General features: G+C 34.1%; 1 protein-coding gene and 1 non-coding gene across 2 annotated transcripts in view; one reads left to right on the top strand and one right to left on the bottom strand.

The window, feature by feature from the left end:
* MNAT1 (MNAT1 component of CDK activating kinase) overlaps positions 1-18,065 on the top strand; it is a 291,203-nt gene that overhangs the window by 214,737 nt on the left and 58,401 nt on the right. The gene's annotated exons all lie outside the window — the stretch shown is intronic.
* Positions 6,242-6,348, bottom strand: LOC111767239 (U6 spliceosomal RNA). The gene has a single exon (XR_002799113.1). It is a non-coding gene; the product is annotated as a U6 spliceosomal RNA (small nuclear RNA).

The raw sequence follows: 18,065 nt of genomic DNA, 5'->3' as shown, positions 1-18,065 counted from the left end.
TAAAGCTGTAATAGTTCCACTTTTGTCCTAAAGACTGTCCACCTCTTAGCTTGAAGACTGCATCTAATAAACCTTGGTTATCCCTTTATGATGGGCGCCCTACTCCAACCCTCTAGCCTCTGCCTTTTCTTTCCTTTTCCTATTCCAAGAAAATTTTCATTATGTTATATTACCCTACAGAGGGAACAATTTTAATATCTCTAGAGGCAAATAGAACAGAATTAACTACTTAATTTCTATTTTCCTATATCTGCTTTGAAATTTATAATTTATGATTAAGTTAAGAACAGTTCAGGTTTTGATAGTTTCATTTTAGTTGTTGCTAAACTGCTGCAGATGTTGGCACTTTAAAATCATTTTAGTTAGTGCTAAACTGCAGATGTTGGCACTTTCAAAATTTTAATTATGTATTTTTGGTAGTGAATGACATAAGTCTTGGGAGGCATTGTGTCTCCAAAGAATTACATTTTTGTCCTTTAATATTATATTGATAAAGAATAAAATCAGGGAAGTGGTTGTGGCTCAAGTGATAGAGCTTCTGCCTACCAGATGGGAGAACACCCAGGTTTGGTCCCTGGGGCCTCCTGGTGAAAAAGGAGAAGAGAAAAAGTGTCCGAGCCAGTGCCTGTGCAAGTGCCCGTGTAGTGAGCCAGTGCCCACACAAGTGAGTCACACAGCAAGATGATGATGTATCAAAAGAGAGACAAGGGGAGAGTCAAGGTGAAGTGCAGCAGAAACCAGGAACTGAGGTGGCGCAATTGATTGGGAACCTCTTTCACCATCAGAGGTTCCCAGGATAGAATCCTGGTGAATCCCAGAAGAGAGAAAATGAGAAGAGAAGACAACACAGACAGCAAAACTGTCAGGGCGGGAGGAAGGGAAGGGGAAAAAAAAAAGAATAAAATCACAAGTACATTCCCTTAAGATTTTTATGTGGTTGTTAACTGAGATTTTCTCTAAAAAGTTAAACTTTAACAGCAGATAAAGAATAAATGAAGGTTTATCATTCACGAGGCTTATAAATATATAATTGTAGTTCAAATTGCATTGGCAGTGCTCATCCAGATTGTTTGAGGCAATATGCAAAGAGGTTTTATTAATTCTGTGCCCAGGGGAGTAAGCATTGGGAAAACTTAACTGCTAATTGAAATTCCCCAGACTAGGGCTTTAGTGGTTAGTATAGGAAAGTCTTATTCTTGGCATCATGAGACTGTCTTTTTAATAAGCATCTGGTTTTCTAGTTAATATTTTACCACCTTTCATCCAAAGAAGAATTATTCCCTTAACTGATATAAATTATGAGCAGTTGTGATTCAATTTTAGTAATCAATTTCAAAATATTTAATCAAAACTGTCTTAAATAGATATAAATGATTTATTTAATATTAGTTGTTCCTATTGGGTCTATTACAGAAATAAAGACATTTTTATTGGCAAAGTTCTGGGTAAACATAATGGTATTAAATAATTAAAAGTTTTTCATTTTATTCCTTCCATGTATCATAGCTGATAAACTTAATATAACTTCTGAACCTATTCCTAATATTTCTAAGAAGCAGTTGACATATCAGTTATAAATAAGAAAATTGAAAATTGGATTTAAACACATATATTTTATATCAGTATGACTGTATACAAATTTTTGCTTGGATTCTTTTTGTGATTTTCATATTACATTTTAATGTTTATAGATAAAATTTCTATGCCATTCAAATACTTGATTAGCGAAACATTCAAAATTACAAAATGTTTAAAGTAGATGTAAGTTTGCATATCATGCCTAGTGTGGAAGTCAGTCTTGTATACCAACCTTGCAAATGTTACTTGATGAAATATTTAAGTAGCTTGGAAATCTATAAGAGTTATAGTTTTATTAAACACACTGCTTATTTTTATTTGGCATACTTAAGTTTCTGTGTAAAATAACCATAATAAGATAAAGTGACAGATGAAAATGGCTTTCTTACAATGACATTTTAAAATGCCTTTCTCAGTTTTCTGAGATAGCTATTATTTTCATTCTTTGATTTCCAGTTTATCTGATAAAGTTTTATAAGATTTTTTTCCATTTGCTAGGCAGCTGAAAGCAGCTACCATGAAATGGGTTGGCTTAACAATGGGAATTTATTAGCTTATAGTTTTGAGGCTGAGAATAATATCTAAATCAAGGCATCATCAAAGTGATGCTTTCTTTGCCAAGACTGGCTGCTGGCGATCCTTGACCCCTCTGTCACATGCCAAGGCACGTTGTGGCATCTGCTGCTCTCTTCCTTCTCTTCCAATTTTCATTGCTTTCAGTTTCTTGCTTCCATGGCCTTCTCTTTCTGTCTTTGTATTCATTTATTAAGGACTTCAGTAAAAGGATTAAGATCCATCCTGAATAGGTGGGTCACACCTTAATGAAGTAGCCTCATCGAAAGATGCTACTTACAATGGGTTCACACCCACAGAAATGGATTAGCTTTAAGAACATGATTTTCTGGGGACTACATACAGATCCAAACTATCACAAAGATAAAATATGATTTTTAAGCAAAATTTGTATTCTTCCATTACCCTTATTTATAAATTTGAATCAAGTCATTTGCTACTAAAATTCTGTAGAATGAAACTTTAATCTTCATTTCATATGGAACATATCCATATTTTTCTTTGTGGTAGTGTGTTGAGGTAAAGTCACATGTTCATTTCGTTCTCTTCTGTTGACATAACTGATGTAAGTTCTGTGCTGTAAATAGATTTAAATAGATTTAAACTGTGATGGTTTAATATATGAGTCACTCTGAACCAGATGGTACTATAATTTAGCTATTATTTCATAATTAGTAGGGAAAGACTTTGTGGTAACAATGATAATATTTAATGATATCATTTAACTAGAACCTGATGGTAATTAGAAGAAAGTTTCTTTTTTGATCTCTATCAGTAACTATTAATTTTGTGTTTTCTACATGACTGCAGATTACAGTGCCAAAAACCAACTTATAGTAACTGACTTGTTACAAATCCATTTCTATTGTTGATAAAGCAGTGGGAAATGTTCATTGTTGAGGGAATAGGATAGTGTATAGTCCACAAAAGTAGAAAATCTACCTTCACAGTAACTTTGATAGTACTTATCACAGTCATTCTTTTGATATTCACAATTGACAAGATGAAACTCTGTATGTCAATTAGGAATTCAAGATGTTACGTTGAACATATTCTAACAAAATTTTTGTTTTAACAATTTCTTTTTCTCCTTTCTTAAGCCCTTCCTCACTGCTGCAAGAGAGACTTTTCTCATTTTCTAGCCCCTATCTATCTTCATAGCTGTCCGTATATCCTGCTGTTTCCTAAGAACATCATGATGTCTCACTAACTTTTATCTCCTTTGAAAGCTTCTTCCTTTTTTATTTGTGGTACACTCCTCCCAGTTATTTCTTTTCTTCTTTCTTTTCCTACCATGTATTGTCTCTTTATGACCTTTGTCTCCTTTTCTGTTCTCATAGTATTGATTTCCTTTATTTATGTGAGTCACTCATATATTAGGACTATTCACTTGCAATTTTAAAAATTTATTTTTATTTTTAAAATTCTGTTTTTATTATTTATCATGTGAAATAGTTTTAAATCTCAATGCAGTGTAATATATTGATGATGTGCTATTATTTCCCATTGTTCTTATCTAAAAATAGATACGTACATATATGTATATTACAGTTTTCTGTGACTTCACTTTTCTTATTTAACCCCTTAATCCATCTGGAATTAATTTTCTTATAAGAAGCTATAAAATGGTCTTTTTTCAACATAGTAAATCACTTGGCCCAGAATAATTTGCTCAGGAATCCTTCCTTTCTCCCTTGGTGTGTGATGTTTTTACCATATATGATATCTTAAATATACCAGAAATTTTCTCTCTTCCCCCATATATTCCATTGATCTCTTTCAATTTTATTAGAGTATCACACTGTTATTAATTTAAATTCATATTATGTTTTCATACTAGGAGGAGTGTATTCATTTTCTGTTGGTGCTTAACAAATTACCACAAGATTAGCAGTTTCAATCAACCTCCATCTATTATCTTATAGTTATTATGGGTCAGGAGTTTGGGCACATGTTAGCTGGATTCTTTACTCAGGTTGCATAAGAATGCAATCTGGGTGTTGGCTGGCACTTCGGTCCCATCTGAGTGAGTCTCTGAGTCCTCTTCCAAGCTCATTCAGGTTGTTGTCAGACTTAGGTTTCTTGCAGATGTAGAACTAATTAATTAGCAGCTTCCATTTTCTTTGAGGTTAGCCAGAGAACCGTGCTTTGAATTGCTTACTCTTGCTTTGAATTGCTTCATTTTTAAGGGCTCACACCTGTTTAAGTCAGGTAACCCAGATAATTTCCATTTTGTTGAAGTCACAGTCAATTGATTTGGGATCTTATTATATCTGCAAAATTCCTTTTGCCATAAAATATAGTGATACTCCTACCCAATATCAAGGGGAGGAGGGAATTTTGGAAGCCATCTCAGAATCCTGCGGGTGAGGCAAATTCTCCCTTGTTACTTATCTTTTTCAAAATATTTTTTTAGCATTTTTATCCATTTATTCTTCCAATACATTTTTTTTGGCCATAGCAACAAACACTGTACAATTATTCCAACTTTTCTGTGGTTTTGAAAATTTTTATAATAAAATATTGTAAAACAGTAAACCAAAAAACCCAAACCTGCCAACAACTCAACTAAAACACAGCCATTCCTGTTACTCCCCAAATCAAAACAAAGCAGCTCTCCTTTTGGGATTTTATTTGGAATTGCTTTAAATCTCTAAACTGACTAGAAAATAAGGGGCATTTTAGATTATTTTAACATTAAAGATGGGTTTTGTCTGGGAATCTGTCATCTGAAAAAAATAATTTTTCTTCTTTTAAATGCTATATCTTTGACTTTATTTTCATATTTTACTGCATTTGGCTAGACCATCTAGTCCTACTGTTAGACAATTCTGATAATAGCTACAGTTTCTTGTTTCTAATTTTCTGCAACTGTCTCAAGTGTTTTATCATCACATATCATGTCTAAGTTGTTTTTCTTATCATATTGAAGAAATATAAATCAAATTGAAAAAGTTTGTGTCATAAATAGATTCTAAATCTTTAATTTATGTTTTATTGAATTTTTACTGAGTGCATTTTTATATCTCTTAAAGTACTTGCTGTATCTAATGATTTGTATTATAGTAAGATTTTTTTTCAACAGCAAATACTTGTATATTCCAAGATAGTTGTTTACTTAAAAGAATATAATATTTAGGCTGGTTCTCGGCTCAAAGTGATTTTGAACTGTGTCTTAGTTTGTCGAGGCTTCTATAACAAAACACCAGAGACTAGTTCACTTAAAGAACAGAAATTTATTGTCACACAGTTTTGGAAGATAGAGGTATAAAACCAGGGTGCCAGGAGGGCTATGCATTCTCTGAAGTCTGTAGCATTCAGGTGGTAGCTTGAAGATAATCCATAACTCAGTCTCTGCCTCTGTCACATGGCATCTTTCTCCCTATCTATGTTCAAATTTCCTCTGCTTATGAGGGCACTAATCATTATTGTATTAAGTACATCCTAATTCAGGTTGGCCTCATCTTAATTAATAGCATCTTCAAAAACCTGTTTACAGATGAGTTCACATTCACAGGACCAGCAGTTAGAACTTAAACAGTCTTTTTGGGGTAAATGATTCAATCCATAAAAAGTTGTCACTGGATGAGTTCAAGTTTTCATTAATGAAAGGAAATTGAAAGCAATCTATAACACTTTAAAATCATACCACTTAATAAATTAGAATTTGTTTAATTAGCTTTATTAAAGTATAATTCAAGTGCCTGTACAATAAAACACCTATTTTAAGTTGATATCATTTAGTTTTTTAAAATATAATTTTTTATTAGGGAAATTGTAGGTTTACAGAAAAATCATTCAGAAAAGACAGAGTTCCCATATTACTCCCTTTCCCCCATTATTAATACTGTGCATTAGTGTGGTGTCTTTGTTATGGTTTAAGAAAGAATATTATTATAATTATAAACTATTACCTATTGTGTATAGTTTACATTAAGATTCACGGGGTTTTGTTGTACAGTCTTCGTTGTTTTAAAAGTTTTTTATTCTAGTAACATATGTACAACCTAAAATTTCACCTTTTAGCCGCATTCAATTATATAACAGTGATGTTATTTTTACAATGTTGTGCTTTCATTACCATCCATTGAAAAATATGGAATGCTTCATGAATTTGCGTGTCCTCATTGCATAGGGATCAAGCTAATCTTCTCTGTATCATTCTAATTTTAGTATATGTGTTGCTGAAGGGAGCACTTCAGTGAGTTTTGACAAGTACATATAGTTGGTAACCACAATCATATAGAATATTACCATCATTCTGAAAAGTACCACTCACCCATGGCAACTTCTGATTTGTTTTCTATTACTGTGATTGTGTTTATTTCTGGAAATAAATTAGTATTTTTAGTATAAGAAAATGTTTCTTATATTAAAAAATTTCCATGAAAGAATGTGGTGTTTTGTACACTTTTTTTTATTTGGTCAGTTTCTTTACTGTTGACTTGTTGTGCATGAATTGCCTAAAATGGAGAAAAGGTGTTTGTTTTGTTTTTGGTGCTCCCATTTAAGTTTATGTTTGTTTTATAACTAGAAAAAGTCTAAGGCATCAGAAAATCAGAGAATATGGAAAAGTCACAAAACACTACAATATGTATGTATAATATATGATTTATATCAAACCTGGTTATAATTATGAAATATTACTAAATTAACTCTCTTTACTGGACATGATAGTGTAATGTCCTTGGTATCTGCTTTTATTGGCCTTTGAATTAGAAATCAACTCACAAATCTAACATGAACCTTTGTGCTTAAAGTTCTAGCCTGACTCTTGTCTGGTAAATTTTAAGTCTTTTTTTAAATGCAATCATGGAAAAAAGTATGTTTCTGCTTGAAGCAGTTGTCAAACAAGCTTCTTTCATCGACAGTCAGACACAGGGCAGCTGAATGAGGCTGTTTAGTCTAGAGTAAATGCTCATGAGATTACAAGGTCACTGAGGAAATGTAATTATGTAGTTGATTCCAGAATAGTGTTTTGTAGTGAAGACTTGGAGCATTAAATCATAATATTAATTAAAATATGTGTATAATTAGGTACATTCCAGAATTAATCTCAAAGAGAAAAGCAGCATGAAATAAAATATTGTGTCAATGAAATACAGTTTTAATTCTGATTTTTACAGTACCCTAAAAAAGCAAGTTCAATTTATTATTGAAATTTGGTTAATTCTTCCAAATCACTATAAAATTTGCTGGATCCTGTAAACCCATTATGTAATTGTCTCCATTGGGAAATGAAACCTTATAATATTTAACTCATGATAACTGAGAAAACAAGCAGTTCCTTTAATATAGTTACTAATTTTTCATTCAGCAAATATTTATGAAATTCCTACTATGTGCCAGGCACTCTTCTAGATGCTGAGAAAATAATAGTGGACTAGAAAAAAACAAAAAACAAAACAAAAACCCAAACAAACAGGAAAAAAAACCACGGCTTACTGAAGCTTACCTTCTAGTGAGGTGAAACCAGTAAAAGTAAATTAATGAACCTGTTAGATGGTAATTAATGCCTTGAAGACAAACACAGCAAGATAAAAAGTATATACTGATGGAAGTGGGACAGTATTTTTAGATAAGTAGTTAATGATAGAGCCATAGAGTCTTTTGTAGAATTTTTGAGAAGAGACATGAATTAAGCAAAGAATTGAATCATGTGATATTTTAAGAGCTGGAATGAACTATAAACACAGAGGCCGTGAGGTAGGAGTATATATGAAGAAGAGGTAATAGGCCAATAGTCTGGAATAGAGTGAATGGGATAATGGTAGGAGATGAGGTTGGAGAGGTAGCTGGTCTACTCCTTTACTTTTATGAAAGGGAGTAGACCTACGCATGTCATATAGTCCTTCTTGGATCATGGTCAACATTTTAGCGTTTACTTTGAAGGAGATGGGATGTCAAAGGGGAGTTTAAAACAGAGGTGATATGACTTACATTTTAATAGATCTAATTATGGGAGAATTGATGGTGGGTGGTGATGATAGGGGACTAGAATGAAATGGAACTTGTAGCAGCCCTGATTAAGGCGGTTTTTATTCTAGTATGGTAGTGGTGCAGTTGGGAAGAAAGCAGTCAGATTAAGGATGTAATTTTGATAGCAAAACCAAGAGAATTTCTGATATATTGGATGTGGAGAGTGAGAATAAAAGAGGAATCAAGGGTGACTCCCAAGGTTTTAATCTGAGCAACTATTTGCTTGTGAGGTTTTATCTGAGCAAGGCACCTGCCATTGTGATAAGGGAGAGGAGTTCTTTGAGGCAGTTGCTATAAAATCACATTTAATTATCCAATATAATTGTTAAAAATATATTTCCAAAGAGTCTGCAAGAGCTGGAAAAAAGCTTTAGAGACTATCCATGCAGCTTTCTTCTTTTATCGGAGAGTGAACTGAGTCCCAGAGAGGAGAACTCTTGTGCTCAGTCACATAGTTAATGCAGATCTAGGACTAGCTCAATTTCTTAGGATAGTATTTCTCTGCTATACCATACAGCCTTGCCATAAGCAGAGCTTTCAAAGTCTGAATGAGCTTTATTTCTTATTGTGCTTTTACATTATTATGATGTTCAGAAAGCATTTAAGGATAGTGATGTAGCAACTTTCTTATATTCTCAAAAAAAAAAAAAAGGACTGTAAAAATTATTCTAAGGATGAGCCAAGTTTTTAGTCTCCATTCTGCTGGTTTCTTGAGAGAAGAGTAGAACTGAATTGGGAATAGTGACTTCATAAGTTTTTAAGTTGCAGGATAGGTAAAGGTGACCTGGTAGCAATGGTGTGCCAAGAGAAGGGTGGGAGAACTGTTTCATTCCAACTGTAGGCAATAAGGGATGCATTGTAGAGAATTTAGAAAGTAATAAAACCTATTAAAAGTCAGACTGTTTGTGATCACCATGTACTGGCACTTCTGAACAATGTAAGTCTTAAAATACTCCTTCCTGAAAAAATCTTTTGTTGGTCTAATTTCTAAACAAGTGCTGTGGTTACTGTTGAATTTAATGGTATATATGCAAATTTCCAATTGCTATATCTTTATTTCTTATTCTTTGATAAGCATTTTATTATATACAAAAGTTAATTCAGAGAATTCCCAGTTTTAGTCAACCCCAGGGCCCTAACACCTGCAAAGTCAACTACATTTTGCCTCACTCAAAGTACGTTCTTAAGGTTTCAGAATCCTTTGAGTTCCCTTCTGGCAAAATTTCTAATTTTAGCTCCCCTGTGGTGGTATATAGCCTTGAGTTTAAACTGTAGATTTCAACTAAATAGTGATAGCCCAGTAAAGATAAGAAAGAGGACTTGAGTTCTTGCAGCTTTTATTTGTGTTTAAAGTTTTTCAAATGGGGAACATTTGAAAGCTCCTAGAATCAATTCTAAAGAAACAAAGAAAAATAAAACAAAACAGATATGCACAGTATTGTAATTTTTGGAAATTTTTGTAAAATAGAAATTTTAGGAAACTGCCAAACTCATCATTATCATTAAAACGTTTCCTAGCTATTTAGAACAAAAGTGTTCTCCAGCCAACTATGATTAAAGATAAATTGACAAGTCCAGCATACTCTCTGTGGAACATGAATTTTAATAAACTCGTTGACAAATTTGCAGAAGTCAACACTCAGAAACAGAAATTATAATGCATCAGGGCATTAGGTCCTTATAACTGTTCCATTGTTTTCAAAAAATAAAATATTTTGGGAAGCAAATTTGGCTCAATGGATAGAGCGTCTGCCTACCACATAGGAGGTCCAGGGTTCAAACCCAGGGCCTCCTGACCTGTGTGATGAGCTGGCCCACACTCAGTGCTGATGCGTGCAAGGAGTGCTGTGCCATATGGGGGTGTCGCCTGCGTAGGGGAGTCCCACACGCAAGGAATGTGCCCCTCAAGGAGAGCTGCCCCGTGCAAAAAGAGCACCGCCTACCCAGGAGTGGTGCCACACACACAGAGAGCTAAGGCAGCAAGATGACACAACAAAAAGAGACACAGATTCCTGGCGCCACTGACAAGAATGCAAGCAGACACAGAGAGCAGACAACATGGTGAGGAGGGAAGGGGAAAGAAAGAAATAAAAAGTAAATCTTTAAAAAATTTTTTTAATTTGCTTTTTTCCTTTTTTGTGATGTAAATTTTATTTTACATTTTTCATTATTGGCATGATTTATATATATCAAGTACAATAAAAGAAAAGTCTATTTCTTTTCTGCATTATTATTATTAATTTCATGATTATTACAGAATAAATTTTATTTAGAGGAGTAAAGATGTCAAAAATGATCTGCTTTGGATGTGAAATATGTTAGGTACTACAGTTTCTTGATTTCTAATTTTATGTCTCTCGACTTCCAAATGTGGGAGGTGAAGCTCTATGAAACCCCTTCGCTACCTATTTCACCAATCCTGTTATCTCCCAACAGTGTATATCACATTTAAAAACTTGAATCAATATTCACTATTTCTATGGTAAATATGTACACATATATTTATGCATTGTACCATCGTTGTGTTTCTTTAGATTTTTTTGTTTCGTGTTTTTTTTTCAATTTTTCCTTAGGGTTTAATCAGCATCTTCCCATCTTATCAAACCCTAAAATCATCTTACCCTATCTAGAGTGTATGGACATGAAAACAAAATAGAATTTCACCATTCTTTTAATCTTATCTTCTTTCTGCTTTTAATCTTATCCAGTGTAAAGGGCACTTCAGTGTTTCTTTGAGGAGCAGTTTATTTTGTCCTTGTGTTGTAGGCGTGTGGTTTAATTGCTTTGCTAATTGGTGATGAGTTTAGCACCCTAATTGTTTTAATGTTTTTTTTTTGATGGTGGGGGAGGAAGAGATAATTGATAAATAATCATTAAATAATTCCTAGGAAGATAAAACAATAAAATGTTTCAAGCTATAGCAACATAAGATCACAAAGATACCATATGTATCTTAGATTTATTAAAGGGTTGTTGTGGTGTAAGTGACTTGTACATATACTACATCTGTGCGTCTGTGGCTTGTCTTTTCATTCTTGTAATAGTATCCATAGAAGAGCATAAGTTTTTAATATTGATGGAGTCCAAATTATTTTTTCTTATTGTGAAAATATTTTTTTTTTCAAAAGAAGTTTTATATCTTTTGATTTTAACATGTAGGCTTGTGATGCATTTGAAGTTCATTTTTATATATGATGAAAGTTATGGTTTGAAGATTTTTTTTACATGTGAATATAAAGTTGTTCCTGTGCCATTTGTTGAAAATACTATCCTTTCTCTACTGATTTGCCTTTTTACCTTTGTCAAACATCAGTTCATGTATGTGATGATCTGTTTCTGGGCGCTATTCTATTCCATTGATTTGTTTGTCTGTGTTAATACCAAAACTGTGTAGTTTTATGATAAGTTTGGAAATCAAGTCTCCAATTTGTTCTTTTTTACAAAGTTTTTTTTTTTTTTAAACTATTCTAGGTTGTTTGCATTTCTGTGTGAATTTTAAGATTAGCCTGTTCATTTCTACAAATAAGTCTGCTGGGCTTTTAAAAAAGTAAAGTATTTTAGAGCAGCTTTATATTTACAATATACAAATTACAAAGATACTGTATTAATCAGGGTTCTCTAGGGAAACAGAATCAACCGGAGATATCTGTAAATATTATGTGATTTTATGAGTCTCTCACGAGACGGCGGGGATGCACAAGTCCGGGTTCCACAGGCAGGCTGCAAATCAGGGCTCCCATGAAAGTCCATTGAAGGTCCTGATAAGTTTTTGCCTGCCCAGAGATGAGCTGGGGAAATTCTCTCTGAATGCTGAAATCACTTCCCCTTTAAAGGCATTCAACTGATTTGATAAAGCTCACTCATTGGTGACGGCAGTCTGCCTGGTTGGTGTCAATGTAATCAACCATCTATGCAGTAAACTCACTGATGACTAAAGCCCATAAATGTCCTTGTATTACAATTAGTCCAGTGCTTGCATGACCAAATAATTGGCACAATTACATGGCCGAATTGGCACATTAACCTAACCATCACAGAGACTATAGAGTTTACATATATTTCATACCATTTCCCCTGTTATTAACATCCAACATTAGTAGGGTATATTTGAGCAGTTAACATTAATGAACCAATATTGATACATTATCATCAGTTGAAGTCCATATTTTATTCAAATTTCCTTACTTTTTACATAATGTCCTTTTACTGTTCCCATCTAGGCTACCATGTATAGTCATGTCTCATGAGATTCATTTTGGCTATGCAGGTTTCTATGACTTTTCTTGCTTTTGATTACCTGTACAGTTTTGACTGGTACTGGTCAGGTATTTTGTAGATTATTTAAGGGAAAATTTATTGTGGTAAATGCCTATATTAGAAAAAAGTTCTCAAAATCACTGACTTGGTTAACACTGAAAATGAAAATGAATAAAGTAAACCAAAAGTAAGTAGAAGAAAAATGTGTATAATTTATAGATCTGAACAGAAATAAATGAAATAGAAAAAAACAAACAGAAAATAAATGAAACCCCAAACCTGATTAGCTGAGAAGATCAGTAGAATTAATGAACCTCTAGCTAGATTATTTTAGAAAAAAGGTGCAAATGACCAATATCAAGAATAAGAAAGGTGTCATTAGTACACATTCTACCGGTATTAAAAGGAAAATAGGACAATATATTGAACAACCTTATGACAATATATTTGAAAACTTAGATGAAAAATTCCTTGAGACACAAACTACCAAGTTCATTCTATCTTAGTAAATATCCCATGTTCACTTGAAAAAAAATGTATATTCTCCTATTTCAGGGTGGATTATTTTATAAATGCCAAATTAAGTGAAATTGGTCAATAGTGTTTTTCAAGTCTCCTATATTCTTGCCTCTTCTTTGTCTACTTTTTTTATCATTTATTGAGAGGGGGTATTAAAGTCTCCAATTATAATTGTGGGGTTTCTATTCTCCTTGTACGTCATTGAGTTTTTGCTTTCTGCCTTTTGAAGCTCTTTTATTAGGGGCATAAACATTTTGGATTATTATAGCCTCTTCATTTATTAACCATTTATCATTATGAAATTACCTTCTTTATCCCTGCTAATATTTTTTACTCTGAAATCTAATTAGTTCAATATTAAAATAGCTGCTACAGCTTTATTTTGAATAGTGTTGCCATGGTATCTTTTCTAACCTTTTGCTTTTAACCTATTTGTATCTGTATATTTAAAGTGTTGTTTTTTAGGGAGTAAACAGTGGTGTCTTGCTTTTTTATCCAACTTGACAATGTCTTCCTTTATTGGTGGATATTTAAGGCTTCTGTAGTTAACGTGATTATTGATATAAATAGGCATCCGTCTTTCATTTATTTGTATTTTTTATTCATTTAATCTTTTCTTTGTTCTGCTTTCCTGCCTTCCATTTGATTAATGGAATCTTTTTTTGTATTCCGGTTTTCTCTTTTGTTGGATCATTAGGTATAATTTTCAGTATTTTATTATTATATTGGTCACTTTTGGGTTAATAGTATACACCTTTTTTTAAAAATCTAATTAAAACTGATATTATATCATTTCGTATATAGTATGAGAACTTTATGGTAGTGTATTTCCGTCCCCTCACCCATTGTGCTGTTTTTGTCATACATTTTATTGTACACTACTTTAAACTCCATAATGCAGTGTTTCAACCAGGGTTCAGCAAACTTACTTGGAAAAGGCCAGATGGTAAATAATTTTGACTTTGTTGAGCATATGGTTTTTTTGTGTTTTTTTGTCTTTATTTATTTTTTAATATTACATAAAAAAATATGAGGTCCCCATAGGCCCCCCACCCTCCTCACCCCACTCCTCCCCCCATAACAACAATCTGCTTCATCATCATGAGACATTCATTGCGTTTGGTGAATACATGTCTGAGCACTGCTGCACCTCATGGTCAATGGTCCACATCAAGCATATGGTTTTTGTCACAACTACTCAACTCTGCAGGAAAGCAGACACAGACAAAATATAAATGAATGGGGGTGGTTGTGTTCCAATAGAACTTTATTTTCAAAAAGGGTGTATGGTTTAAACAATTAACTTTTAAAGAGTTTTAAAATATAAGAAAACAATTACATATATTTATCTATGTAGTCAGTATTTCCAGTGCTCTTCATTACTTTTTGTAGGTGATGTTCATATCTGTTGTCTTTTCATTTATTTATTTTTTCCTGTAGGACTTCCTTTAACATTTTTGGTAGTACAGTTTTGCTGATGTTGGTGTGTGTGTGTGTATGTGTGTACCTCCCCAGGAGGTACCAGGAATTGAACCCGGGACCTTGTATGTGGAAGGCAGGCATTCAACCACTGAGCTACATCCACTCCCCTTTTGTGGGTATTCTTGCTGGTATTGTTTTGAATGAGAAATCTGCTGTCATCCTGATCTATGTTCCTATTGTTTTTCCTCTGTGACTTTTTCTTTGTCTGGTCTGCATTTAAGATTTCCCCTTCATTATTAGTTTTAATTCACTTGATTATAATGTGAATTGTAATTTTTTTTTTATATTTCTTGTACGTGGCAGTTTTTGGGCTTCTTGGATCTGTGGGTTCATACTTTTTATCAAATTTAGAAGATTTTTGGCCATTTAAAAAAAAACAACTTTATTGTAGTAACAGCTAGAATAACCACCCAGTACCAAAACTTTCCCATCACCTCAAATAGAAACTCTGTATGATTTAGGCCCAAACTCCCATTCTCCATCCCCAAACCAGCCTCTGGTAGCCCCTATTCTGCTTTATGATCCTCTGAATTAGCTTATCTTAATTGAGAGCATACAATATTTGTCCTTTTGTGTCTGGTTTATTTCACCCAACATGATGTATTTAAGGTTTTATCCATGTTGTCACATGTATCAGAACTTTATTCCTTTTTTACAGCTGAATTATATTCCATTGTACGTATATACCACATTTTGCTTATCCATTCATCTGTTGGTGGACACTTGGGTTGCTTCCATCTTTTTTTTTTATGCCCCCCTCCCGCCTCGCAGTCCCCAGTTGGCTCACTTGTCTATCTGCTCATTGTCTCTTCATCATCTTTAGGAGGCACTGGAAACTGAACCCGGGACCTCCCATGTGGTAGGCAAATGCCCAACTACTTAAGCTACTTCAACTCCCTGTTGGTTGTGGCTTCTTCTCGTTGCAGTGCCTGCTAGTTGCGGTGTCTGTTCATCTTCTTTAGGGGTTGCTGGGAACCGAACCTGGGACCTCTCATGTAGGACACAGTTGCTCAACTGCTCGAGTCACAGCCAGTCCCCTGCTGCCTCCATTTTTTGGCAATTATGAATAATGCTGCTTGAAAATTTATGTGCAAATACCTGTTTGAGTCCTTGCTTTCAGTTTCTTTTGGATAGATACTACATGTGGGATTATCAGGTCCTGTGGTCAATCTATATTTAACTTTCTGAGCAACCACCAAACTTTCTTACACAGTGGCTCCATTATTTTACCTTGCTGCCAACAGTAAGTGAATATTCCTATTTCTCCACATCCTCTCCAACACTTGTAGTTTTCTTTCTCTCTTTTTTTAAAAATAGTAGCCATTTTAGTGGGTGTGAGGTTCTCATTGTGGTTTTGATCTGCATTTCCCTTATAGCTAATGATGTATTATAGTGTATTTCCAGGAATTTGTTCATTTCATCCAGGTTATCTAAGTTTTATGGCATACTGTTGTTCATTGTATCCTCTTTATTGACCTTTTTATTTTGTGGTGTCGGTGCAGAGCGAGTTTCTATAGCAGTGCACTGTGGAAACATGGGCTCATGGACACAGCAAACTTTCAGCACATGACCTCCTTACTGCTTGGACAACATAGACTCTAGATGGGCAGATAACCACTTTGCTTCTTACACAGCACAGTTTGCAGAGCAGGGAAGAAGTCCCATCATCGATGGTTTACCATGGTGGCCGAAAACTGCTCTGGTTAGGGGTTGATGGATGGTTGCTCCACATGCCCCATTTTGGTCTGGAGAAGAGAGACAAATCAAAACTGTTTTAGAGTGGTATTTATCTACCCTGGTTGGGAGAGCAGAGACTGCCACTGAGAATTCCTGCCTTGATAAACATCCAGAACTGTTTGTTTCCAGATTCCAGGTTTAAAGTCTGATAGGGTCTTTTCAATAGACATAACATTTCCCCCTGGTTGTGGAATGGAAATAGAACAATAGAAGAGGAAGGGAAATTAGGGGGAGGGTAGGCAGAGGCTGGAGGGGGGCTGCGTAGTGTATAACAGTGACTTCCCCAGCAGCTGGTGGTAATGTCCCCTTTTCATTTCTGATTTTAGTTATTTGTGTCTTCTCTCTTTTTTTGTCAGTCTATCTAAAGGTTTGTCAATTTTATCTTTTCAAAGAATCAACTTTGATTAAAAAAAATAATTATCTAATCTTTATTTCCTTCCTTTTGCTCATTTGGGTTTAGTTTGCTCTTCTTTTTATAGGTCCTCCAGTTCTGAGATTGGGTCTTTGATTTGAGATATTTTTCATTTTTAATGTAAGCCTTTAGAGCTATAAATTTCCCTCTCAGCACTGCCTTTGCTGTAGCCCATAAGTTTCGGTATGTTGTGTTTTCATTTTAATTTTCATTTGTCTGAGGATATTTCCTAATTTCCCTTGTGGTTTCTTTTTTGATATATTGATTGTTTGAATATGTTGTTTAATTTCTATGTATTTGTGAATTTTCCATTTCAATTATTGATTTCCAGCTTCATTCCATTGTGGTTGGAGAAGATTCATTGTATGATTTCAATATTTTTTAATTGATTGAGACTTGTTTTGTGACAATATGGTCTATCCTGGAGCATGATCCGTGTACACTAGAAAATAATGTATATTCTGTTTTTGTTGTGTGAAGTGTTCTATAAATGTCTTTTATTTCTAGTTGGTTTAGCATATTGTTCAAGTGTTCTATTTCCGTGTTGATCTTCTTTGTAGACATTCTATCCATGATTAAAGTGATGTATTAAAATCTCCTATGATTAATGTAGACTTGTCTATTTCTCCCTTTAAATTTGTCAATATTTGCTTCATATATCTTGGGGCTCTGCCAGTAGGTGCATATATATTTATAATTGTTATGTCTTCTTGTTGGGCTGACACTTTATCAATATAGTGTGACCTTCTTTGATCCTTGTAACAATTTTTGACTTAATGTCTATTTTATCTGATGTTAATATAGCTATCCAAGCTCTGTTTTGGTTACTACTTGCATGTTATATTTATATTTTTCCATCCTTTATCCTTTCATTTTCAAGATACTTAAGTCTTTGTACTTAAAAGGAGTCTCTTGCAAATGGTGTATGTTTGGACATGCTTTCTTGTTTTGTTTTGAGGCACCAGAGCCGGGGACTGAACCCTGGACCTTGTATGTGGGAAGCCAGTGCTCAACCATTGAGCCACATTGGCTCCTTTTGGTCATGCTTCTTTTATCCATTCTGCCAATCTCTGCCTTTTGACTGGAGAGTTTAATCTGTTTATATTTAAAGTAACTACTGATAATGCAGTACCCATTTTGCTATTTTGTCTTTGTAGGTCTTATACTTTTTTGACCCTCAATTCTTCTGTTAATGTCTACTTTCATAGTTATTTGATTTTTTTCTTCGTACCATTTTGTGTCACTTATCATTTCTTTCTGGATATATTTTTCATGTATTTTGTTTTTGGTAACTATGATGTTAAAATTTTATTTTTTTTAAAGATTTATTTATTTATTTAATCCCCCCCCCCCCCTCCCCTGGTTGTCTGTTCTTGGTGTCTGTTTGCTGCATCTTGTTTCTTTGTCCGCTTCTGTTGTCGTCAGCGGCACGGGAAGTGTGGGCGGCACCATTCCTGGGCAGGCTGCTCTTTCTTTTCACGCTGGGCGGCTTTCCTCACGGGCGCACTCCTTGCGCGTGGGGCTCCCC

This window comes from Dasypus novemcinctus, chromosome 3 (genome assembly GCF_030445035.2).
Source record: "Dasypus novemcinctus isolate mDasNov1 chromosome 3, mDasNov1.1.hap2, whole genome shotgun sequence".
NCBI lineage: Eukaryota > Metazoa > Chordata > Mammalia > Cingulata > Dasypodidae > Dasypus > Dasypus novemcinctus.
The sequence above is the reverse complement of the archived record's forward strand: the minus strand, read 5'-3'. Positions and strand labels throughout refer to the sequence as shown.